The sequence below is a fragment of the Ornithodoros turicata genome, chromosome 1 (assembly GCF_037126465.1).
Source record: "Ornithodoros turicata isolate Travis chromosome 1, ASM3712646v1, whole genome shotgun sequence".
Lineage (NCBI taxonomy): Eukaryota > Metazoa > Arthropoda > Arachnida > Ixodida > Argasidae > Ornithodoros > Ornithodoros turicata.
The window spans coordinates 102,114,394-102,141,927 of NC_088201.1; positions in this window are offsets into that span (position 1 = coordinate 102,114,394).

A 27,534-nucleotide genomic window follows, 5' to 3' on the forward strand; every position below is an offset into this window, starting at 1 on the left:
GTATTGCCAACTGTAGGATGGGACAAGCGCAAGTCTTGCTTGTATTATGATAAAGCAGTAGAACTACTGTGTATCTTCTGTTCTCCTTCAAGCGAGCGTCTGAGTAACTTCAATTTCACCGTGCAAAGAGAATTTATCAAAAGAGTTGCAGCGCACTTATGTCCATATCAATCGTACTCTCTCCTGGGTAAGTGAAATCAAGCGCTCAAACAACAACTGAAACGCCTACCGTAATGGGGTACCTCGGTGGCTGCCGTTGGGGAAATTCGCTAACCCTGGCAGCCCTCCACAACTTTCTAATTATGCAAAGTATAGCCTACACTACAGCCTACCTGCTATACAGGACCTAGTTTTGCTTATGCGCCATTAAAATTGAATCATCATCATCATCATCTTTCCATGAAACAGGAAAAAAAAAAACAAACTCGAAGCCATCCTCGCTCGCAGTTCAAGGATAGTACTCGGAGTTCCAAAAGCAGTGCGATCATGCCTACTACTTGCTGAAGCAAAGGAATCTCCACTCGAGGCGCTCACGAAAAAGAAACTCGTCGACACCTCATCCGACTAAGACATACCCAGCACCAGTTGGATCAATAAGATCAGATAACGTAAAAAGTCTGCGCTCTACGAGCATCTCTTAACTGTCCGAAAGTTCCTCCCAAAGTGCAGAAAACACTCAAACCGTGAAAAGTCACCATGGCTGCTACCGAGCATCACCATTCCTTGTGAAGCCCCAGGTACAAAAAGGAAAGTAGATGTTCCAGCTCTAGTCCTCCAGGAATTAGCATGAATCCACGTGGAAGAGAAGGACCCTTCGACTACGAAAATTTTGGCAGAGGGCCTCACTGCACCATCCGGCTCAGCTACTGCAGTATACGGAGATGACGTCTCAAATGGTTTCAGGCTGTCTCATCCGACATCGTCCACAGCAGCTGAGCTTCGTGGCATCATGAAATCTTTAACACATATAAAAGCAACCAAGATCGGCACCTGCACTGTCTGCTCTGACTCCTAAGCTGTCCTCCAGGGATTATCCCAACCAGACATGACCAACCTACTTCATTACAGGATCCACATCCTCCAGTCAGAAGTAATCAATGAAGGGTATGAAGTCAAATTACAGTGGGTGCTATCTCACTGTGATATTAGAAACAATAAGCAGGGCTGGCAAAATATACCCTCTCCTATTCAAAGCGTTCACCAATCCCATTCACCAAGAGCGACGCTGCAAAGCTCCGTGACCCAAAGACGCAAGTCTATGCAAAGAAACTGTTGCTCTGAACACTACGGATCACGGACAACACCGCAAACGTCATTTATGATCTCAAATACAGTGTACCTGACGCCACGAAAAGGGAATACAACACAGTAATTCACAGGATACGTCTTGGTGCCCTCACCAAAAAATTCGTCCGCTTCAAACAAGACAGAACAATTTCGCCTTGCTGCCCCACCTGCAAGCTCCCAGATGCCGCCCACCATGTCATCGCTCAATGCAAGGACTTCAAGGGATAGGCAGAAGCACTAAAGGAAAGCTTAGATTGTCTTGACTAAGGACCTCTTGCCTTTGCCAAAATTATGGGCAACAAGAACACAACCAGACAGCAAACTAAGAAGCATTCCACAACTTCCTCTTGCACAGAAATATGCATAAATGAATGCACTAATCGACAAACGACGACCTCTTCTATTCCTCTAGCTCCTCGACCTCTACTATGGCCCGCCACGACATCTATTACTCAACAACGTATAAATGCAATGTCCACAGCATATACCTCAAACCAGAGAACGCTCTCTTCGAGTGCCAACCACATTTTGTCCTCTTCATCTTCCTTTCTCCTTCCCTTCTGGTCAACGCGCAGAATACCACGTTTTCTGCCCTACTTTCTTTACGTACTCAACTAAAAGGAAAAGAGGGTTCCACCCTCTCCTAAAATAAATGGAGCAGCAGACCCCTTCGTGGTGGCATCCAGCTCCACGAACCCAGTTTCTCTCTTTTCTTTAGTCACTTTGAACACACACAGCATGAAGTAAATCCAGAGTAACTCAATTAGATTGAATGAGTCAGTGTAACCAAATCACATTTCAGTTTCAGTAACTCAATTACTTTCAAGTCATGTAACTGTAGTTTTAACATAACGACCTTTTTCTGAGTCGCGTACACCGCTCCGGTCATGAACGGCTATCCCGAAATAGGTACTACGGGCATGTATTGATATTTTACCAGCGTCTGGACTTCGTACTTTCCATTTACTCGCTGTACCATGCAGGGGTATGACCACTGTAGTATTTGTTGTTTGAGGAAACTTTTTCAACGTCAGCACTAGTACACTATTACACTATTTAGAATTAATTTACCAGTGGCATGGCCGAGCGGGTTAAGGCATCCCACTCGTTGATGGTAGCCAAGATCGTGCTGAAGACTGGGAGATGGTGGGCTCGAATCCTACCATTGGCTGTGCTGTCTGAGGTACTCCGTGGGTTTCCGAAGACTTTTCAGAGGAATGTTGGCACAGTTCTCATGAAATCGACCCAGGACACATACCAACCCCCTGTCTCCCACTCCTTCTTGCTGTCGCTGCTGATTCACGGCGCTAACACGGAATTAGAAAAAAAAAGATATCATTACTATGAGAAATGTAAAATGCTACCATGTATATATGATTGCATGTCTGTGACTATACACATATGTCTGCATGATTGTGGTTATCTGCGTATGATGGGGGATTTCTCTATACATTTATGGAGGTGCACCAGCAATGAACCCACTTGAAAAATGGCATCTGTGTCTCTCATAAGCTCGCACGAAAGAACTGTATTTCTAATTAAAATTTGTATAAAATGAAAGCGAACATCCTGCATACCAGTACTGAAGTGACAATGGGGCAGATGCTCCTCGAAGCGCGATAAAGACGATAAATTATCACTCAAAAGCTTAAGCCCCCTTCGCTCTTTTCATTTTCAAAATAACGGCTCACGCTACGCCTCTAGGTATGAACAAGATATTCTGATCGCGTTTTCTGTCACTTTGTGTTGGCGAAAAATAAAATATTCGTTCGTTCTTTGCTCAGAGTATGAGATGCCTGCTACAGCGCCACTATTATCCGAGCTATTTATGGCAATCATTTTGACACCTCGGAGTCGTCCCTAATCTTTTCGGTTGAGGCATCTCACGGAGGCTATTTTCTGAATTTTATGTCGGATATAATAAATCCCGGATTTAAAAAGAGATTTGATTTGAAACGGAATGTATCAATACTGATTCAAAATCATTTAATTGGCTAACATAAATTTAAATCCGGACTTGATTTGAATTGGATTGATGGCTATCGGTAAAGTGGGATTTGATATGAACCCCATTTGTGTCGCAAAATCCACAACACTGATGTCTCGTCACAGATATGCTGACCGCTCCCAATGAAATTGAGTCGGATAACGTTTGTCTTTAGTACGCTGCTTGTAGTATTTGCACTGCTTGTGTAGTCTTTGTCTTTAGTACGCTGCGAATGCGAGCCAAGCACTCACTTGACAACCGTGTCAAGCTACGTACGCAAACGTTTTCACCGGCGTAGCTGTGGGGTTAAATGACGGCTTCAGATTGGGTTTCTTCGGCACCTGTACATGAAAGACCTAATATGGATTCCCGCTTAATCAAGCAGTGAGTAGGGAAGAGAAATATAGAACTCAACTCCCCTGTCCATAGGAATCATTCAAGGAAATAATTAGACGGAGACGGATTTAATTCGTTAGTTTTTTTTTTTTTTACAGTTCTCGTGGCAGCTGGCTATAATGATGATCCGAACATGGTGTACGGATGTAAAACTATCCCGAGACCGGTAAGAACGCTATATTCCACCTGACTGACATCTTAAACACCCACGTATTTATTGTCGCATTTATTCCCCCAGGCGACAACGACAAGAGATTGCATGTATTTCTGCGGGAAAGACGGCAGCGGCCGTCACATGTATGGATTCTACCCTGATGGGATACGGTGCTTTGTGAGTAGTTTTTATTATACATTTATGTGTTTATTTTTATTATTTATTGATATCATATCATATCTCATGGAACGATGCGACAGCACCAGAGGACACGTGTTTCGCCGTGTTTGCGGCTCGTCAGCTCTGGGTAGCTGCGCATCGTCCGAATTGGCAAACCAGGGGTCGCTCAGCGAGCGATATACACCTGGGAGGGTGACTGAGCACTCCTCAATGCCACAGTGCAAGCCAGTGAATTATAATGAGGGAAAAAAAGCTATTACAGAAACAAGTAAATGACACTAGGCGTGTTTGAAATTCAAAATTACAGATTAATATACCAGCGGCATGGCCAGGTGGGCTAAGGCGTCCGCTCGTTGGTGGTAACCAAGGTCGTGCTGAAGACTGGGAGGTGGTGGGTTCGAATCCTACCTCCGGCTGTGCTGTCTGAGGTTTTCCCTGGCTTTTCCGAAGACTTTCCAGACGAATGTCGGCACAGTTCCCCCTGAAGTCGGCCCAGGACTCATGCTAATCCCCCTGTCCCCCACTCCTTCCTGCTGTCCTCTCTCTCCGTCTGTCCACATCTGTACGCCGCTCATAGCCACTGTTGCTTCGCTGCGCTAACACCCAATAAAAAAAACTGATTAATATGGCTTCTATTGCTCCACGCAGAGAAACAGATACTCATGGAACGATGGACAGCACCAGAGGACACGTGTTTCGCCGTGTTTGCGGCTTGTCAGCTCTGGGTAGTCCTCTGGTGTCCTCTGGTGCTGTCGCATCGTTCCATGAGTATCTGTTTCTGCGTGCAGCCATAGAAGCCATCTTAATCTGTAATTTTGACTTTCAAACACGTCTACTCTAGCTCTCATTTACTTGTTTCTGTAATGGCTTTTTTCCCCTCATTATATATATATACAGGATGTCCACGCTAAGTGTGAACAGATTTTTTAAAAATATATATAACACTTTTTCCAAGATGAAATCAATTGCAATGTACCATATGCTAAAGGGCACTCCCTAGCAGGGCATTAGCAAAGTCCAAAGGCAATGTCTTAATTAACTTTCCTTAATTGACTTTTTAATTATAAAAGCTACAAAGTTGTCCCAATGAGAACATCTGTTCCTTTCGGTCACCTGATATCGTAGCCGTTTTCAGAACAAAAATCCGTTCGATAGATCGCCCGCAAAAAATTCGTGAAGGAACGCCATTTTTTTTTCCGTATTTTGTTCATTGCGCTTCTTAGAAGACGCGTCTTTCTTTCACCCCCAATGTGAGAGGGAGAAAGAGCACACTATCGCCTCTCGCGTCTTGGAAAAAGATTAAAAGGAAACAGAAAATGCAACCCAAGATAAGGCCAGTTCCGATAGAGTCACCCGATACATTTGTTTTTGTTTTGTTTCCGCAAGTTAAAGCTCATCTTCCACGCATGAGGTGGCACTGTGCTCCTTCCCCCCCTCCCGTTGGGGATGAAGGAAATACGCGTCTTCTAAGAAGCGCAATGAACAAAATAAAGAAAAAAATTGCGTTCCTTCACGAATTTTTTGCGGGCGATCTATCGAACGGATTTTTGTTCTGAAAAGGCTATGATATCAGGTGACCGAAAGGAACAGATGTTCTCATTGGGACAACTTTGTAGCTTTTATAATTAAACAAATAATAATTAATGAAAGTTAATTAAGACATTGCCTTTGCTAATGCTCTGCAGGGAGTGCCCTTCAGCATATGCTACATTGCAATTGATTTCATCTTGGAAAAAGTGTTACATATATTTTTTAAAAAGCTGTTCACACTTAGCGTGGACACCCTGTATATATATATAGGGTGAGGTAAAAGGATTATCAAACGGCCACGAAGTTTTACAGAAGTTCAAAAAAAGACGCGGAAACAGATTTTAGGTAAGTTACAAACACTAGTTTATTACATAGGGAGACCTTAAAAAGTAAAATGGGCAAGGGGTCGACGTTTCGACAGTGGCACTGTCTTCGTCAGGACAAAAGATGCTTAGCTCGTTACACATTACTTAAATAGGTTTGGTACATGACGTCATAATCAGTACGGGCACGCCACAGGCGTTTGTCAATGAGTCAGATTCGGGAATATTCCAGAAGGTCAAGTCCGTGTGGTGATGTCATTCGCCGTAGGTCACTGTCCGCTTTGGGGAAAATTCCGTGCAGGATGAGCGCGGCTTCAAACTTTGCTAAAAAAAAAAAAAAGAACGGAAGGAAAGAAAAACAGAAAGGAAACGAAAAGGAAGAAAGTGTAGCTCATCTAGGGGGCCAGATTTCTTACCGTTGAAAGTGCTCCCAGATCTTCGTTAATGGTTGATTGGAATTTGTAAATGAGATAAGATTCGCGTTGTTCCCTGCACCGATCTGAGCTAAAATTTGACTGGAGAATAAAAAGTGACACATTATTTAGTGAATGACCTGGTTGTTTGAAGTGGCGAGAGACCGGGAGGTTTGGCTTTTTTGTAATGTCAGATCGGTGGTTGTTGAACCTGCATACATGCATGCATTAATTTGCATATTTGACACCTGCGACCATCGCATGGGTGACAGCCGTTTCCTGGATGCGCTGCTTTGCTAACCCTAGACCTAACTAGATTATCGTGCAGGTTGCGCGCGCGCCTGTAGGGTTACCCGCGGTGGCTGAGGGAAAATTTGTCCCATGCGCTCCTATTGGAGAAGGATACTATGGTGACGGTTTAGTATATTGTTAACTCTTGGAATATTGCTGCTAAATGTTAAGATGAGGTTTACGGAACCATTATCTAACACGCGTTTCTGGTCTTGGAACAGGGCTTTGCGATCTGTTTTGTGGGCTTTGTTTAGAGCGTCGTCAACTAGGCTAGGTGGAAATTGACGACCGATGAATGTTTCCCTAAGTTCAGCTAGATTTCTGTCCAAGTCATCGTCACTGGAACAGATGCGCCTGTATCGAAGTGCTTGGCTGTAAGGGATGGCAAGTTTAGTATGACGCGGGTGACAACTGTTAAATGCTGGATACTGTTGAGAGTCCGTAGGTTTACGGAACAGGTTTGTGGACAAGACCCCGTTGGTTAACTTTACTTGGACATCGAGAAAGTTAACAGTTAGAGGGGAATAAGAATGGGTGAACTTGATGGCCGGATGTACTTTGTTAAAGTCGCTGATAAATGTGATTAGGTCATCTTCTGAGTGTGGCCACACCATGAAGATGTCGTCGAGGAACCGCTTGTAAAGCGTGGGCTTCTTCAGGCGCTTAGACAGAAATTCCTCCTCTAGAGCTCCCATAAAAATATTTGCGTAGTTAGGTGCCATTTTTGTACCCATAGCCGTGCCATGAACTTGCAAGTAGTGCTTACCGTCAAATTCGAAGTTGTTATTTTTCAGAATAAGATTGCGAAATGTGCATAGGACACAAGGATCGTATGCGGTATCAGAATATTTTGAAAATGCCCTTTGAGCTGCAGCAATGCCATCTTCGTGGGGGATGTTAGTATATAGTGAGGAAACGTCTAGCGTGACTAGTAAACTGGAAGGAGGAGGCTAACATTCACTTAAAACTTGAAGAAAGTGATTGGTGCCCTTAATGTAGGATGGTAGTTTAGGAGGTATATCTTTAAGAAGGTGGTCAACAAAGCTTGAAATGTTCTCGGTAGCTGTACCGTTGCATGAAACTATTGGGCGCCCTGGATTTCCAGGTTTATGGATTTTAGGGAGCATATAGAACCTTCCCCCTGCGGGGTCTTTGGGGAGTAGATAATCGTATAGGGTGGAATCTATCTTTTTACTTGCTTTTAGATCTTTTAGACTGCGGATAACATGAGCCGTAATTTCGTCTGTAGGGTCAGCCTCGAGGAGTTTGTAGATAATTGCCGGATGACTTCGTTAATGTAATTTTCCTTGTCCATTACTACGATTGCGCCACCTTTATCAGCTTTTTTAATGACTATGTCACTGCGGTCCCGAAGGTCAGAAAGGCTGCGCTGCTCAGCCGGCGTTAGATTTGGCTTCGATTTGCTGTTGCATGATTTATTGTAAGCGTTAATCATATCTTTTTGAACTGCACGGATGTACATGTCCAGAGCCTTTTCACGGTTAGCCTCTGACGTAAAGTTGGATAGCGGTTTAAATGGGTTGGAATCTGACTTAGGTTTGTCATGAAAGTATTCCTTCAGACATAGACGGCGGGCGAAATTATCTAAGTCCAGATAAAGTTGGTATTCATCTAGCTTGTTGTTACTGGGCCAGAATGAGAGGCCGCGGCTGAGTAGTGAGATTTCCAAATCGGTAAGTTCGTGGGACGATAAATTAAGGACGTTACGGGACTTATGAGGTTGCATCTCCGCAGATGAGGCTGCTGGGGTGAGACCTGTTTTTCTAGCAAGCAGATGATGATTTTGCGATGGAGTATTAGTTGTACCTGCATTACTTATATGATCACAGTCCTGAGCTGACATACTGGGTTCAAGCGTATCTGGAGTATTAACGTTGTCCCTGACTAGCTTCCTCCGCTTAGCATTGCGAATGGCCTCTTCCCTTTGTTTTGCGTATTGTGCTAATTCTAACTGGTGGTTGTCTGTTAAGACAGATTTACAATCGATAGTTTTCGCCTGCTGGGATGATTGGTCTATGGCGTCCTCACAATGGGATATAAGCACTTCGATTAACGCGGCCGAAGCATTGTGGAGGATCTCGTTCCACTTATTCTGATGTGCAGGTTTTAGGGGAAAGGTGGGTTTAAGGTTAATGGCGAGACCCTTGGGAATTTTGTCCTGATCTTTGTAGAGCTGTAAAGTGGTGCGATGGGAATTATAGCGTGCTGATTTATCGGCTAGCTTACGAAGCTTATATATATATATATATATATATATATATATATATATATATATATATATATATATTCTTAATCTGTAATTTTTATTTCCAAATACGTCTAGTGTCATTTACCTGTTTCTTTAATGGCTTTTTCTTATTATAATTCACTGGCTTGCACTGTGGCATTGAGGAGTGCTCAGTCACCTTCCCAGGTGTATATCGCTCGCTGAGCGACCCCTGGTTTGCCAATTCCGAACGATGCGCAGCTACCCAGAGCTGACGAGCCGCAAAGACGGCGAAACACGTGTCCTCTGGTGCTGTCGCATCGTTCCATGAGTATCTGTTTCTCTGCGTGCAGCCGTAGAAGCCATCTTAATCTGTAATTTTTAATTTCAAATACGTCTAGTGTCATTTACCTGTTTCTTTAATGACTTTCTTTTTTTCTCCTTATAATTCACTGACTTGCACTGTGGCATTGAGGAGCCCTCAGTCACCGTCTCAGGTGTATATCGCTCGCTGAGCGACCCCTGGTTTGCCAATTCCGAACGATGCGCAGCTACCCGGAGCTGACGAACTGCAAACACGGCGAAACACATGTCCTCTGGTGCTGTCGCATCGTTCCATTGTTATTTATTGTATATCTATAACAAGCTTTAAACGCTGTTTCGTTTGTTCGAGATGTTGACTTTGAAAAGGCGATAAAGATAAAGACGAAGAATAAAGTGCGAAATGCCGCTGGGTAAATCCGCTGGGTAAATAGACCAAGAGTGGAGTTTCCCCATTTCGGATAGGCCTATAGTCGGAATCAACATAGTCGAATACATGTAGGACTAAGAATAGAATTGTCGGTATATTGTTTCTCCGTATACTTAACCAGTAGAAGGCAACATACCGTTTTAAATGTTGCGTTAATATTTTTTTCTGGGCATATTTTTGTCTCACACTAATTATCTGCATACGTCAATCGAATTATATGTTACATAAAGATCACCTGCAGCTTCGGAGACAGATTGAACACAACTACACATATTGCAGGGTAATTCCCCTTTTAAATCGACCGCGGGTTGACTATTTGTTATCACAACGAGAGAAAAAAAAATTACATGTTAGAGGCTGTGAGGGAATGTGAAAAAAGAAAAAACATGTCCGAACCTCACGCCATGGCCCACTCCCAAAAGCCAAAGGGGTAAACCTGCGACGCCATTGCTCGTCTTGAACTTTTTCACCAATTTAGCGGCCTACTATAGCATGCACTGAGTTTTCCACAAAGCCTCAACTAGACAAACGAACAGTACACACACAGGACCATTTGAGGAAGAAGTACCATTGGTCCCGCCCTAAACGGGTGGGGGGGGGGGGGGGATTGCTAAAGTTGCCACTCAGAGAAAAAAGCTCGCGACTTACCACCGCGAGGTCTTCGTTCCTCCCAAACACATTTTCGTAAAAGTAACTATGTTTAGAATCGTCTAATACCTGCCCTGTCACATGGGCTAATGTAGTGTCATTTTCGTGAGCTGCACTCCAACCAAGCAAATGTCACTTTCACTACGTGCTTGCAACACGGCTTAAGTAAGTGTCACTTATGTAGTGATGGTAATTACGATGGACAAGAGCAAACAGCGGCAAAATTTTGAGGTGTGCGCAACGATACCATCTCTAGAATGTTTCTGTTTGATTTAGAAACGCTTCCTGCAAATTTTCTTCCAACATCAAACGAATTGGCTTCAAACATGTGCCACAACAAAAATGGCTGCCGCGAATAGCCGAGACCGCGAAGTTTTCACAAGCTGTTAACCAGAGTCATAACGCGTTTCTTTCTTGATTTTTTTTTTTGTACAATGTGACATTGTACAATAAAGTCTGAAAATACTTGTTCAAACTTGTTGTGGTGTAGGGGCGCCTCGCTTTTTCTCAATATGTTTACATGTACCACAAAGCCTGCTGTCGAGGCTACGCACTAGGTACGTCGAAGGTACGTAAAGTGAGTTTGGGGATCTCACTAAATCGTTACTGTACCAGCTCTCGTGACATAGTTGTTAGGATGATCGCTTTCCGCGCAGAGACTGGGAGGTGACACGGGTTCGAAATCTGTCGCCGGCTGTGTTGTCTACGGTTTCCCCTGGGTTTTCCGAAGACTTTCCACACGAATGTCAGCACAGTTCCTCCTGAAGTCGGCCCAGAACGCATACACACCCCCATGTCTCCTACTCTCCTCTCTCTCCTGTACTCTCTCCATCTGTCCACGCCTGTACGCCGTTCATAGCCATAGTTGCTTCGCGGCGCGCTAACACGCAGTTTGAAAAAAATCGTTAGTGCACTTTCTGCCGAGTGTCAATAAAAGATGCCGCGTGACAGCACACGAATGACACTAAGTACAAGTGTCACTCGTTGAAAGTAACACTAAATTAGTCCGGCGTGACAAGTGTATAATTGTGCACAATCTTTAACGCTAATTCTGCCGGCGTAAGGCGTGCGGTGGCCTCACACGCAAGGAAAGCGAAGCAACTGGCAAAATTTTCTATGTTTGACACCCTGTACCTCAATCGCTGCGATATTTGTTGGGTTCAATTTAGGTTAGATGGTAGTCAAACACCTGATATGCAAGCCCGCTATGATAGCTGTGGGGTGTGAGTACCCACAAAGTCGAACTGGCTACCCCAGAACCTACACATGGTGAGTACAAAGAGATGAGGGGGTTAAATGATGTGCAACATGTATGTGCAACATGCAACGGTTCAATTGCAACAGTTCAAATGCAATGTGCAATGCAACTGTGCAATGCAACAGTTCAAAAGTTTTAACCAAGTCAGTGCACAATGTCAAACAAGCAGAGGAATCGGTTGAGGGACACACAGCACACACGTAGCAAGTCATACAATTCCCTTAAACCCAGTTATACTAAGAGAATCTTCATGTGCCCTCAGCGCCTTGTCGAACGACCGAGGACCTAACAGTTTCGGGATGTTGAAGGCTCGGAAGTGCACACGAGACCGCCTCGCCCCTGAAACCCGTCGACTGTCAACGTATTTTCGATACGTGAGGAGGATGTGTTCTGCGTCCTATTGTAACTGTCGTTCGTGTTGATAGCAAAAATGTGTTCCACTATTTTATGAGAGAGTGCACAGCGAATGTCGTTCTTTTCGTTTTTTAGGCCATATTGCGCCGAGGCATAGCCATCATCCACTCTCGCTGCAGTGTCAGTCAGTTTACCGAATAGCACGAAAGGTTTTGATGTGTGGAACTTGTTTCCCAGAAACACCCACCCACCCACCCACCCACCTACACACGCACACACACACACACACACAGAAACATAGCTCTGCTCGTTCACCCTTAACTGGCCACTCCGGGGATACCGAGGAGGAGAAGCATGATGCCACGCCACCGACGACGTTACAGGGTCCACGCGTTCTGGTTCGCTGGTCAGAGAGAGTCAGCGCCCTGTCCCATTGCCGTTGAAGACCGGTTTTGCCAGTTCCCCCGGAGAATTGGGGATAGAAGAAACGGCCGAATCCTCTTCTTTCAGAGACCCTAACGGCCGAGCAGCAGACGACAGCTACGTAACAGACAACATTTCTCTGAACAACCAGCGAGCGCGGACTCTGTAGCGTCAGCGCGAGGTTGCAGGTAGATCACAGGCTGGTACTGCTGTCCACCACCGTTGCGCACGGTCGCTTTTTGCGGCGTACTTTAAATTCAATATTTGCGATAATTATGACTGTGGTGTGAATTACTTCTCATGGTGCATATATGTTACTGACCTTCTTAACAGTTTTATAGGAAGAAACCAGGGTGTTACAAATGACTTCTGCGCTACTTTAAGTACTGTCGGTAGTGACGTGTGCTCATTTCTTAAGTTAATCAGAAGATACTACGTTTCATTTATTTTTTGTGCAAGACAGGAAAGTCGAGAAACAATTAACCTCCCCTTACTTTCTTGGGCGCCATTGCACTTACACGTGCATACGTTTCATGTTCTGTTCTTATGCGTACGTGTGGCGTAGCCTGCAGAGGTGGGCGCCTTGGATTTTTGTATTTATTTATTTCGCATCTCAAGTGCCCGTGACGGCGTTATATTGGGGCAGAGGACAAGGGGACAGAGAAGAAAAGGAAGGTGCACCGTATATTACAAGTAAATCAGGGAGTAACGCAACTACAGGAAAATGCGAGCGAGCAAAGCAAGAGTGTTTAGTGGATAACGTCGGATAATGTGTAGGCCTGAAAGGCCTGGCTTGCTCCCTTACGCGGTGGCTCTTCCTCCTAGCACAGCATCGGACATCAGCGCGCAAGCCACATTATCGGGCGGGATGACCGCTGAGGAGGGAGAGGAGGAGAGTACGACCAAGAAGATATAGCGGGAAGAGTCCGCACGAGAATCCGTTTCTACCTTCACTTTGTGTTAGTGAGAGAAAACAAATTCACAAATTGTAACTTGATAGTACCTTGAAAGTAACGAGTGACGCTTTTGAGTATTTAGTCGAATTTTGAGTACTTGACTGTGCTCAGTTACTTTTTTGCGTGGTACTCAATAACTTCACTTAAATACTTCTTTGATTATCTTGTAGAATCCTGGCTAATATTAATCCGCAGACCTACCAGTGTGGTACTGCACATAATCATGGTTGTCTCGCGTGGTAAAGCCACGAATTAGTAGTAGTAGAAATAATAATAAGATTAATAAAGTGCATTAGTGCGTTAGTCTCAGTCAGTGTTGCCGCTTCGAGCACGTGGTACTATTGGCAGTTCTAACGGCCATTTCACAAACTTATGTCTACAAATTTGCGAAATTCTTATTCGTCTATGTACCTTAACCCTGTGCAGAAGGATCTTCCACGGCAGTGCGAAGAAGCGTTCCTGCTCGTCATTGTGGCCAGAACTTGATGTTGTCGGGAAAAAAATCCCCCCATTAGCAGCGGAAAGTCGCTAAAAATGTCGCTAATCCCGGTGCACGTCGAAAAATCGTTAGAGTGGCAACACTGGCTGTCATCACCTCGACCACCTACCTGTCTGTACCTTGACCTACTACTCGTAGACTATCCCGACCATGTCATTTGCACCCCTTCTCAGCGCCGCATTTTGAAGCTAACGGTAGCGCTGCTCATCGGCCCGTTTATTGCTTCCTCAATTGCTATAATACGTTATACTTCAGCTTACCTTAGGATTTTTATACATGAAGATGATGATGATAATTGGGAGTTTAGTGGCGCAACGACAACAATATACATGACGAGCATGTCCCACGGCAGATGCGTTCTTGCTAAAGTTGTAAACTCATTATCATCATCATTCTACATGTTTTCGTGGAAGCCGTTGCTCTCGTCTGCTGCGGTCTACGTCCGCTACTGCACAATCAAAATTCAAATTTCTATTAACCAATCATAATGGAGATCTCGCTGGTCGATGTGTAGCGCCCCTAGCGGATAGTGCGGTAGGCTCATGCATAGGGGTTGCCGATTATGACATGGTCGGTATAATTTAGTTGGTCGTGGTCTGTACTCACCACTCCTTCTTTTCGTCTCTTACTTTCGTTCTTTCTCGGGGTCCGAATAACTCACCGACACACCATGAATGCATGCATCAGCGCAGAACGGTTCAATTATACGCATCTTTGGTTTCTTGCCCCCTTAATTGCTTCATGATGTATACGTCTTATGACTCTAACGCGCATGCCATGTACTATTTGCAGTATGACAGAGAAGGGGACGGCGTATGCAAAAGAGGACTGTGCCAACCTCCACAATTCCAACATGGCCCGGAGGATGCTTCAATTGAATATTACTACGACAATTACTAATAAATAGAAGGAGAAACGACGTGTAACCATTCGTCATTGTAATACTGCCACAGCATAAATATCACTCAGCTGATATAGGGCACAGCCCAGAATAGGGCTACCTCGCAATGATTCGAAAAAAAAAAAAAAAACAGGTCAATATCATGCCGAACACGAACTACCCGCTCAATGCCGAATACAACGTTCGCGTTCGTTTTGCGCGAGTAATTAATTCGTAAATGCTAACAATAGCAAACCGAAACCGAAATGCGACGAGCAGAAACGAGGGGTGCGTCCCTTGCCACTACTTAGCTTCGCAAGTTCGCAGTTGCGCACCTTCGTCTGCGAAGAGTGGGAAGTCGCTAAATAGTCAGAGGCGTGTTCGCAGCCACGTAACAGATTCGCAAATTTTCGTTGACTTCCCTCATCATCATAACAGCAGGCGGGACACGTAGAAGAAGACCACTTTGCGAAATGAGCACTGAAGAGCCGTTCCCTGCCAGTCCGTCCGCCTATGATCGTCGCCGTTGGGAGCGGAGACTGAAGGACGAAAATAAGTTAGATGTTCGACATTCGCGTTGGAAATACATCTTGATGTCCGCTCAAGTAAGGAAGCATCGCTGACGACGACCCACTGCACAAACATCGCATACATGGGATGCCGCTGCTAACACTTGGGGAAAAGCAATGAAAAGAGCATGGTGACAAAAATATTTTATTTTAATAATAAAATTAGGAGTTATTTTTCTAACATTAATACTAAACTTGTGCACAATCCAAGTAGGGTACGTATCGTGTGCCCTCCTGACATATGCGTACACTTGAGCAGGTCCCGACAAAAGTTTACGAAACACGCGAGCGGTGTGTTTTCTACTCCGTGCGACACCCTAGGGGCAAGCGGAAGCAGTGGCCCCAAGAGATGGAAATCGCTGAGAGCGAGGTCTGGAGTGTAAGAGGGATGTGGCAGCATCTCCCAGCCAAGTTCCTGTAAGGTGGGTGTCGTTAGATGCGCGGTATGATCCGTGCACTATCCCGTAGGAGGAGGACTCCTTTGGTGATGAGGCCCGGTCGCGTTTGCTTCAGAGCCTTATGCACATCCCTGAGAACCTGGCAGTAATATGCCCTATTGATGGTGGTACCACTGGGCAGAAAATCAACATGAACAACGCCAGCTTTGTCCCAGAAAAGCGTGGCCATGACCTTACCCGCAGACGGGGTGCTTCAGAACTTCTTGGGAGCTGGCGAACCCGGATGCTTCCACTGTTTTGATGCGCGTTTCGACTCAGAAGTGAAATGGTGCACCCACGTTTCATCGCACGTGACGATCCGATCAAGGAACGGCTGTCCTTCAGTGTCGAAACGGTACCTTAGCTCTTGGGAGATTTCCAGTCTTCTCTGCCGGTCAAACATAGAGAGCTGCCTCGGGACCCAACTGGCACTAACTTTCCGAAACTGGAGGTGTTCATGAATGATAGTGTTCAACGTTCCCACAGAGAGGTCCGTCTTTCGAGCCAGTTCGAGACATGTTATCCGCCGGTCCTTGAGGATCAGGCGCTCCACAAGTTGGATGTTCTCAGGAACTCTGACACTGGGCTCTGAGCCGCCCCGGCCGGGATTGTCCTGCACTTATGTACGGCTGTCTCGGAACCGTTTGCACGGCTCAAACGCTTTGCTGAGGCTAAGTGTATCGTGGCCATACTGAGCCTGAAGTCTTCTGTGAATTTCAGATGACTTTACGCCTTCATTCACGAGAAACTTCATGACAATTCGCTGTTCGATGTGCGCGCTCACCTCGTTGTCGGCCATTTTGTCCAGCACGTGTCTTCTGTTTTGCACAAACTTTGGACCACCATGTGGTGAACGCAGAGGCCTGTCGCGTGTGAAAATGAGGGAAAAAAGTAGCGCGAGCCATTTCTACACTCAGGAGACAGAAGGTCTCAGTTTGACTTGAACACCCCTCGTACATACCCGACTCCGTGTCTCCCTTCGGTGGGGACTGATAAGAGCGATGGTAGCGGTAGCGCAGAGTCATGGATGACCTTCTATGAATGTGCCTACCAACACAACTAGTGGTCCACGGATAACGCAAAAGCTGACAATTTAAGGCCGTTCCTCATTGGTGCTGCCAGGAAATGGTACGACTTACGCCTACATAATCACCGCCAGGCGCCGTGGAACTCATGGAAACAAAGCTTCCTTCTGTCATTCTGTGAGGACAAGGTTGCTCGCTGGGATGACGCAATAACGTGTAGGTATGTTGGTGGCTCGTTCATCGATTACCACTTCGAAAAGCTACGCCTCCTACAACTTGCTGAGCCGTGTCTCCCTGACTCTTCGGTTGTCGCATTGCTGATACACGGTCTTCCTACGCATATACGGCAAATGGTGAAAATTAGAGGACCAACAGACTCAGACGCTCTCCTACAGTGCCTGCGGGCTATCGGCGGAAGTAGAAGCGAACGTGGCGAACAACAAGCCCAACCTGCGCGTTATAACCCCGCCAGCTTTCCACCCCGGCGCACCTCTACATTGCACGTACCGCAAACGCAACACGGTAAACCGAGAACATCAGCCACAGTGGAGGACTACGTCAACGATGCAACTACAAAAAACGAGTAAAAGATGGTGTCAGTTTCCACCCGCAGAAAGAATTTGAAACTGTCTCGTATCTAGCAAACTGATCTACACTGATGTCATTCTAAACAACTCGCCTACCCGCGCACTAGTAGACAGCGGATCGTTAGGTACTTTCGTGAACAGCCGGCTTCTGAGTCCAGCGGCCATCCGCACGGGAAAGCCCATACAAGTCAAGGGATTTGACGGTAGCTCGCAAATTTTCGATCACTGGACTCAAGCCACAGTAAGTGTATCAAGTGTGTATCAAATGAAACAATCACCACCAATGCTCTAGTGATCAGTGGAGTAGATTACGATGTTCTACTATCAAGGCCAGACATAAGGCGTCTGATGCTCAACATCTATTGGGACGATACCATGTCTGTCGCCGACGACCGCATTGAGACTTCACTGCCAAAGTTACAAGCTACCGCTCCTCGTATTGATACGGCCAGTGACATACCCAAACTGTACCCGGAATTGATCTCCTTGTCTGATTTCCTTCCCCAACCTCCGCGCTGGAAGTCCCCTTCACTCTTCGGGACACAACACCAATCAGACAAAAGCCTTACAATTTCCCTCTTGGAAAAAAGAACTGGTTAAGACAGGAGCTCCAATCTATGCTAGACGCCAGTATCATTCGTCCGTCAACCCCACCCTTTGCCTCGCCCATCACAATCGCTCCCAAGGCTGACGGTTCCTTTCGTCTGTGCACCGAGTATACAGACTCCTCAATCGCCAGACAGATATATTCCCATTTCCCATGCCCAATGTCGATGACATCATCAACGAAACTAGTGGGAGCATTGTATTTTTGTGCATAGATCTCTGAAAGGGATTTTGGAAAATACCATTAACAGAGGACACAAAAAATACACGGCGTTTGTCACACCATTCGACTTGTATGAATACAATCATCTTCCGTTCGGTTGGAAAAACTCGTCTGCCTGGTTTCAAAAGATGATGACAGCCGTACTCCAACCGTTCATTGGGAAATTTGTACATGTCTACATCGATGACATCCTCATCTACTCTAGGTCCATGGAAGAACACTGTCAATATCCTCACCCAGTCCTACAAGCGCTACGCGAGGCAAACCTCAAGATCAACGTAAAAAAAAGCTTTTGTTTCCAGTCTTCCGTGGTCCTCCTAGGACGGCGCATTAGCGGAAAGACAAAAACTACGAAAGAGGAGTCAGTAGACAAAATCAAACATATGAAGACTCCGCATGTCCACACATTGAGGGTATTTCTGGGACTCGCAGGCCACTTCCATGCGTTTATACAAGGTTATGCTGCGAGAACAAAATGTTTAACAGCCCTACTTCGGAAAGAAACTCAATTCGTTTGGACACCAGAGTGCGAAAGTGCTTACCAAGACATCTTGAACACAATTTCCTCCAACCCTCTGTTGGACCTGCGAGACTTCCGCTTACCCTTTGAGTTATACACTGATGCCTCCCAGTACGGTACGGGTGCTGTCCTCTACCAGCGAGACATCACGAGACCAACACCTCAACAACTCACCGTTATTGGGTGCCACTCGTATACCTTCAACAATACCGAGCTTAATTACAGCACTACGGAAAAAGAACTACTTGCCGTAATCAAGGCAACTAGATATTTCTGCACCTTCCTGGATGGAAGATCATTCAAGCTGTTCACAGACCATCAGCCCATTACTCAATCCTCGGATCTGCTGACCTCAAGGGCCGCCTTGCTAGATGGACTTCTGAATTACGGCACTTCGATATGAAAGTACATTACAAGCCAGGAACAGCTCTCACAGACGCAAACGCCATGTCCCGACTGGGTCTCGAAGACCTCGCTGCTGCTTCCTTTTGTGACTCGCTGTTATGGGGAGGTACCCAACCCCTAACACAGGAAGGCAGCAGATACAAATTACCTCCCACCATGACACGAAGAATCCTCCAGCTCTACCACGACATCCCGGAGTCAGGTGGGCATGATGGCATATTAAGAACATACCGCAAGCTATGAAAGCGCTTCACGTGGCCACACATGAAACAACTTGTCAAAGATTACATCAATTCCTGTGACGTGTGTCAAAGAACCAAGCTCCAGTATCGTCAAACCTCATACCGAACGATATTTATTTATTTATTAATTTCCCCGCGGGGGGCACCGGCTTCGGCTGGTGTTTGGTGAGTGGCGCCACCACGGACCCCAGCCCCCAGTCCCAAGGTGTTATCCGTACCGTGCCGAGGGGATGTAAGGCGAAGGGTAGAAACCTTGAACGGTGGCGGTCGGGGCATTGGTCAAGCTCCGGCCGATGGGTTGTCAAAACTCCGGGACCTTCCCGTATGTATGAGTATGAAGTACGGGCGACTCTTTGGAATACTCGTTTCAACAAACTTGTATGGGTAAATTTTCTTCTCCTCTTGAGATCGTGGCCGCGAAGCGACCACGGACCGAAGTTTTACAAAGTACATCTAAACAGTTCATTGCCAAGTACATAGTACTGTCTAGTGCAGACTCTGAAAATGAGAAAAACGTACCACTGGGAAAGATGTCGCCATTTTTTATTGAAAAAGCGGTGGCGTCACTGTCTAAAAATATAACGGAAATAAAACGTATCAGATCTGGGGACTTGCTGATAATATGCACGAATGAGAAAGACAGTAACCGCATATTAAACGCTCATGAAATGATGGGAGTAAAGTTTGCAGCTTCGATGCATAAAACACTAAACACTTGCAGGGGTGTCATCTCAGTCTTTGAGCTGGTTGACGTGCCACCTGAAGAAATCTTGATGGAGCTAAGGGACCAGGATGTCGTTGATGTACGCAAAATCAAAATCAGTAAAAATGGGGAGTACATCACCACACGAAACATAGTACTGACTTTTGACAGGCCCACAGTTCCAACAAAACTAAAAGTAGGCTACCTGTCAGCAGATGTCCGACCTTACATTCCGAACCCGTTGCGTTGTTTTCGGTGCAACATGTTTGGACATGCTGCAGACGGGTGCCGCCCCAAGCAGCACAATGTACTGAAAGTCGAGTGCAATAGGGGTGGACCGGTAGGTGGAAGACCTTGAACAGACTCTTGAAACTAAGAAACATTGATAAGACACATACCGTCCGCCCCTATTGCACTCGACTTTCAGTACATTGTGCTGCTTGGGGCGGCTCTGCTTGTTGTGCACGGTGTGGAAAGTCTGACCATGAGACCAAAGAATGCAAAGGGCCAGACTGCTGTGTCAATTGTTCTTCCAACCACCCATCCTACTCGAGGTCAGTCTTGCACGTCAAGGTTACACCGAACATAGCTACCCAGAAGCCAGAAAAAAAGTAGCTCCCATCTTTTTCGAAAAATCCTTTGCCACAGCCGTAAAACAGAAAGTAAAACTAGTAACACAGTACACACAGACCGAGCAATCACTACTGACAGAGACAACCACAAATGAAGTCCAAGGAGGTGCACATCTACCTCCAGTCCCCGAAACTCCAGTGGCGTCACTAACACCGACGCCACTCACAGTCCTGTCTGTCCTCACAGTCCATGGAGGTCACATCCATGGATTGCGAGGACGAGACGAGCTCTGAGCGCTCCTTTGCGAGCACGAGCTCCCAAGTCCTCCAAAAGAATAGAGCTAGTCTGTCGGGGAGTGGGTCACTCCCTGACATATCTGACAAGGAGCTTGCGGCTGCGCGGAAGAAACCCACAAGGCCGCGGGTCACACCTCCAACAAAAAATAGATAATGAAAGCTCTTCAAAGTCGGCATAAGTCTCTGACACACTTACTACTACTTCTTAGTACTGCAACTATTATGCAGCACACGATCCTCCAACGGAATTGTCGTGGGTTCCTTTCTAACTTAGATGATGTCAACGATCTCTTCGAGACATATAATGCTACATGTTTTTGTCTTCAAGAAACATATTTGAACAACCAAACACAAAATCCACTGCGTAGACACAACATATTTCGAAGAGATCGAAGTGACGCCACCCGAGCATCTGGTGGTGTAGCGATCATCACACGACGATCTCTCCCAACAAAAGCAATTCACCTAGTTACAAACTTGGAAGCTGTAGCTGTGCAGGTGTGTTTAGACAGGGTCGTCACCATCTGCTCCGTATACTTGCCGCCATCAGACACTATTACACAAAAAGAATTAGAAGATTTATGCAGCCAACTTCCAAGTCCTTTTATAGTTCTAGGTGACTTTAAAGCTCATAATCCACTTTGGGGCAGTACAAGAACTGACACTCGAGGGAAAATGTTAGAGAAATTTTTATTATCAACATTCATCTGTCTCTTAAACACAGGGGCACCTACATACATGCATTCTTCAAGTCAGACTCTCTCAGCCTTAGACTTGTCTTTTTGCAGTCCATCCTTGTTTCAGGAGATAGAATGGACTGTAAAACAAAACCCACTTGGAAGTGACCACTTCCCAGTGGTGTTAAAATACCTTACTCTAGTCGACACTCTGAAGACACGCCCTCCCAGGTGGAAATTTGAAATAGCCGACTGGAATCAGTTTTCTGAAAAATGTGACCTCTTTCTGATTCCTATTGATAGCGTGACGATCGAGGAAGCTAGCAATCTTATTAGTAACATCATCCTCGATGCAGCAACGCAATTCATTCCCCAGGCTTCTGGTCGTCTCCCAAAGCGACCTAAACCGTGGTGGAATAGCGAATGCGAGGAAACTCGCAAACTGCAAAATCGGGCGTGGGGCACATTTCGGAGGTACCCCCCATCACAAAATCTCCTACTTTTTAAAAAGGCAAGAGCAAAGGCCAGGTGGACACGTAAGCAAGCTAAGCGGTCCTCTTGGCACGCCTTTGTATCGTCTCTGTCTTGTAATACCCCATCCAAAGTGGTATGGGACAGACTTCGCAAAACCAGAGGAGAACACATCAGTCATTCCGTCCCTCTTTTAGAAGTCAACGGTCAGGTATGTGAAAGCCTAGAAGAGCAGGCGAATGCGCTTGGGGAGCATTTTCAAAGAATTTCCGACTCATCTCATTATAGTAAAAACTTTCTTAAGGTCAAAGACACTGCAGAAAAGAAGACAATTCGAATGAATGGCGGGGACGACCATGCATATAATCAGCCGTTTACCATGATAGAACTTCAGAGGTCCTTATCTTCAGCAAAGGTTACCTCACCTGGTCCAGACCGAGTGACATATTCCATGCTTCAACACTTATCCGAAACATCGAAAGAATGCTTGCTTCGTTTCTTCAACCGAGTCTGGGCAGATAGCACGTTGCCATCCGCATGGAAAACTGCTACCGTTGTTCCACTGTTAAAACCTGGAAAAGACCCTTCAAATCCAACTAGCTATCGACCTATCTCTCTCACAAGCTGCATCGGCAAAACGTTTGAGCGTATGGTCAATGGTCGGCTCGTCCATTTTTTAGAGAAAAACAAATGTCTCTCTGAACTGCAGTGTGGTTTTCGTGCCGGGCGGTCCACAACAGACCATCTCGTTCGAGTAGAAACAATGATACGTGAAGCTTTCGTCCGAAGACAACACTGCCTCTCTGTTTTCTTTGATCTTGAGAAGGCATACGATACCGCTTGGCGGTATGGTATCCTACAAGATCTGTACTCTTTTGGGATCAGGGGGCGGATACTCAGGTGCGTCATGAACTTCCTACAAAACAGGACATTCCAAGTACGACTTGGAACGACACTATCTGGTGTTCTGGTTCAAGAGAATTGAGTGCCACGTGGATCTGTCCTGTGTGTTACTCTCTTTCTTGTGAAAATCAATTCAGTAGCCAATGCAATTCCTCGTTCCATGTCATACTCCTTATACGTAGATGACATTCAAATATCCTTTTCTTCTACAAATCTAGCAATATGCGAGCGTCAGATGCAGCTAGCTCTAAACAAGCTCACTACATGGTCCCTCGAGAATGGGTTTAAGTTCTCGCACGAGAAAACTGTCTGTGTTCACTTCTCTAGGGTCAGAGGAATGCTTCCTTCACCTACTCTTAAGCTGAATGGGCAGGACCGCACTGTTAAGAGTGAACACAAATTTCTTGGGGTCACGTTTGATAGCAAACTTACTTTCCTACCGCACATTCAGAGCCTTAAAACTAAATGCATCAAGTCCCTAAGCCTCTTAAAGGTGCTGTCACACAGATTCTGGGGCGCAGATCGTGACACGTTGCATAGAATTTACATTTCGACAGTGAGGTCAAGATTGAACTATGGGTGCATTGTCTATGGATCTGCCCGCGAATCTGCTCTCAAGATTTTGAACCCAGTTCACCACCAGGGGTTGCGTTTAATAACTGGTGCCTTTCGTACATCACCAGTTGAGAGTCTATATGTCGAATCCAAGGAGTTGTCGTTGGAGAGACGTAGGTTCTACCTTTCAGCATCATATGCGCTTAGAGTGAGAGGCTATCCGGAACATCCTGCACTCCAGCCTGTGAGGGAGACACCGTTTAAACAGTTCTTTCTCAGCAAACGCACAGTTATACCTCCTTTTAGTATGCGTGTGCTACAGGGAATCGTAACGTATGAGTTCATTGAGTATCACACCCCAATTTTGCAAGCGTGTGTGGGAGCTCCGCCGTGGGCGGTACTTCCAGAATGCAATTACTCTTTAGCTAGATATAACAAACATGGCACTCCGCCACGTGTGCTCCAACAAGAATTCAGTTATGTAGCCGAAAGCTTTGGTGATCACACTGCTTTTTATACCGATGGGTCCAAGACACACACATCCGTTTCTTGTGCAATGGTTACTGAATCTTGCACCAAGTCACAGCGGCTTCCAAACTCTGCATCAGTTTTTACTGCAGAGCTATATGCAATAATCATGGCGCTTAGCTTCATCTTAGACCGTCAGATCAAGTCTTCGATCATCTACAGCGATTCACTGAGTTCTCTTAAAGCCATCTGTACGATACAGAAACCGAAAAATCATCTTGTATTAAGAGCCCGATATCTTGCGACCAAGGTAATAAAAAAAGGTCTCTGTTTAGGTTTTTGCTGGGTGCCCCAGCCACGTTGGGATACTCGGTAATGAACTCGCCGATGCAGCAGCTGCAGCTGTGCTCTCTTCTGAAGTGAGCCTTTTGGAGAGTCCCTCTCAAGACCTTAGCTCAGTCCTGAGGAGGAAAATTAATGTAAAATGGCAACGAGAGTGGGCTACACGAGAAAACAACAAGCTTTGGCTGTCAAAAAACACAATTTTGGGAAGCATACCGAGTTTTAAAAATCGTCTCCATTCAATAGTTTTTAGTCGTTTACGCATTGGTCACACACACCTCACACATGTTTTTTTACTGCGCCGGGAGGAACCACCGGAATGCACGCACTGTGGGGAGCAGCTGTCTGTGCTGCACATCCTAATCACGTGTCCTGCACATGAACCTCATCGTCACTATCACTTTAAAGAGTTTTACAGATATCAGTTGCCGCTTCACTCAGCCTTGTTTTTGGTGATTAGCCTCTTTTACCCTTCATGAGAGTTTTTAACTATTTTAAAGATATTGGCTATTTAAATGCAATATAGTTTTACCCAGCTTTGCTCATGTATCGTGTTTTAATGTCTAAACCTTTCTAAAACGATGATTTTAGTTTAATCTTCCTGCTTTTACATAGTCACCAACCACCCCCATTGTCTTTTCACCATAGCTTTGGCGCACTATGACCTTAGTTGTCTGTGCGCCATAAAAACCTGAATCATCATCATCATCATCATATTTATTTATTTATTTATTGTTAGTAACCCAAAGGCCAGAAGGCATTACATGGGTGAAGGGAATACGAAGAAAATTATAACAACATTCACGATAATAACAGTAACAATAATGAATAAACAATGTGACTAGGAGGCCAAACAGCCCAGACAAGTGCAAAATTTAAAGTACAAAATAAGATGATTGTTTTCGCTGCGAGGAAAGGTGATGCGCTGCTGCAGATTTGAAGGATGAATGATCATGGATGGATGCGGTTCCCTCGGGCAATGAATTCCAAAGTTTGATGGCGCGCGGATAGAAGGAGTGAAAGAATGCGTTTGTGTGACAGAAAAATGGCTCGCACTTGTAGGAATGGTTGACACGCTTGCTCGTATAATGAGCTTGGCGAATGTAGGAGGTTAGGGGCACAGAAGAATGGAAAAGGTTATGAAATAAATCTAGAGTTTGAATAGTTGGGCGGTGCTCTAAAGGGTCGAGGTCAAAAGTGCATTTCAGACAGGTGACGCTAGTGGAAGAGGAGTAGTCATTGGCGATGAATCGAACGGCACGATTTTGGACGGATTCGATGGATCGAGACGGGAAGGATTGGTGAGGATGCCAGATACATGAGGCGAATTCCAGTTTTGGACGGATGAGCGTTGTATACGCCAAACGCTTCACTTGGGGAGGTGCATGACGGAGATTGCGTCTGAGGTACCCTAGACATCGGTTCGAATCATTGATAACATGGTTAATGTGAGCATGCCATTGGAGGGTTGACGTAATGTGAAGACCGAGGTACTTATGACATGAACTGTTGGTGATAGGTGTGTCGCTCAGTGTGTATGGGTAGACGTCTTGATGTTTCCCAACGCGAAGGTATGTGCATTTAGACAGATTAAGTGGCATGAGCCATGTGGAGCACCAGGACTCCACAGCTTGAAGATCGTTCTGTAGAAGTGTTCGATCAGCTGGATTATTGATGTGTCTGTGAATGACGCAGTCGTCGGCAAAAAGGCGAACTGTGGAGCTGAGGCTATGTGAAATGTCATTAACGTATGAGAAATAGTAAAGGCCCCAGGACAGAGCCTTGAGGAACTCCTGACTTAACAGGAGATAAAGAATAATAATAATTGTTAATATGTGTATATTGCATCCGTGAGAGGAGATAATTTGACAACCACTGCATTAGATCGTCCGGTAGATTTAGTTGAGATAGTTTAGCAAGCAGTCTGCTGTGAGGAACTTTATCGAATGCTTTCTTAAAGTCCAGGAAGATAACGTCACTGCTTATACCCTTATGAAGACGAAAACGAAGGTCGTGTATGAACGATGCAAGTTGAGTGGTACACGAATAGCCGCGACGAAAACCGTGTTGGAAAGGGAAGAAAAAAGAGCGGGATTCTAGGAAATCAGTAAGGTTCGAAAAGATCACGTGCTCTAATGCATGGGGTACTTATGAGTGATATAGGGCGATAGTTAAGCGGACTAGTTCTAGAACCACCTTTATGGAGAGGAATAACTTTACTAATTCCCTAGGCACCTCCTCACTTGAGAGAGAGATTGGTTGAAAATATCTGTAAGGAAGTAACATGGATGTGAACTTCGTACTTTTTAGTATTTTTGTGTTCAGACCATCGAAGCCGGATGATGCTGACATCTTGAGAGAATCAATTAACTTACAGATGCTGTTGCAAGAAACAGTGAAATCCGGCAGGCGATCTAAATAAAGCAGTGGAAGAGTAGGGATATTAGCAGGTTCGTTATGAAGAAAGACGCCAACAAATGCATCGTGAAAGATATCAGGGCACTGGTGATCGGGAACAGGTGAGCTATCCACATCACAAAGCCTGATGTCGTTGTGTTCCTTAGGTTTTACAAGACGCCAGAATTTACTTGGATTGGATGTAAGAATGGCTTGAAGTTCCTTGGAAAAGAACTCGTCTTTACGCAAAGAAAGTGCGCGCCTGTAGTTTACAGCTTGAAGCTTTATTTAGGTTTTTATAGGTTTTTAAGCTTTTTATAGGCTTACAGCTTTATCTCGCCCAGTCTTCAGCATTGTTCGATGATTTAGCTTTCTAGTCGTTTCTTTTTGTTCAGAAGTGATTTGAGGTGTCGGTTAAACCAGGCCGCGTTATCGTTAGCGCTGATTTGAATCGTTGGAATGAAGTGTTCCGCTAACTCTAAGAGCTTATCTTTGAAGAGCAACCAGTTTTCTTCTGTGCGCCTAGAATGGAAGTTAGTAGAGAATGGTGGATAGAATAGTTCGAGCTCGGTATTGATAGCTTGAAAATTGGCATTATTATAAAGCCTGATCGTTTTCCGCGTGGTGACTCTGCAAGGCTTTTCGGTATGAATATTGAACGTAATGAACTTGTGGTTACTAAGACCGTCGGAAATGTCTGGAGAAGAATATAACGAAGGGTCAGAAACGAGAACTAGATTTAGTATAGATGACGTTCCTGAAGTGACTCTAGTGGGTGTAGTGATCAGTTGGCTAAGACAAAAAGTGGCCCATAGGTCCTGGAACGCGTCAGCCTCTGAACCAGATGCAGAACACGGCTGAGACCAGTCAATGGTGGAAAAATTGAAGTCGCCAAGAAGAAGAAGTGTGCAACTAGAAAATCGGTTATAAATAAGCGCCAAGGCGTCCTGAAGTAGAGGAACGAAACCAATCATATCT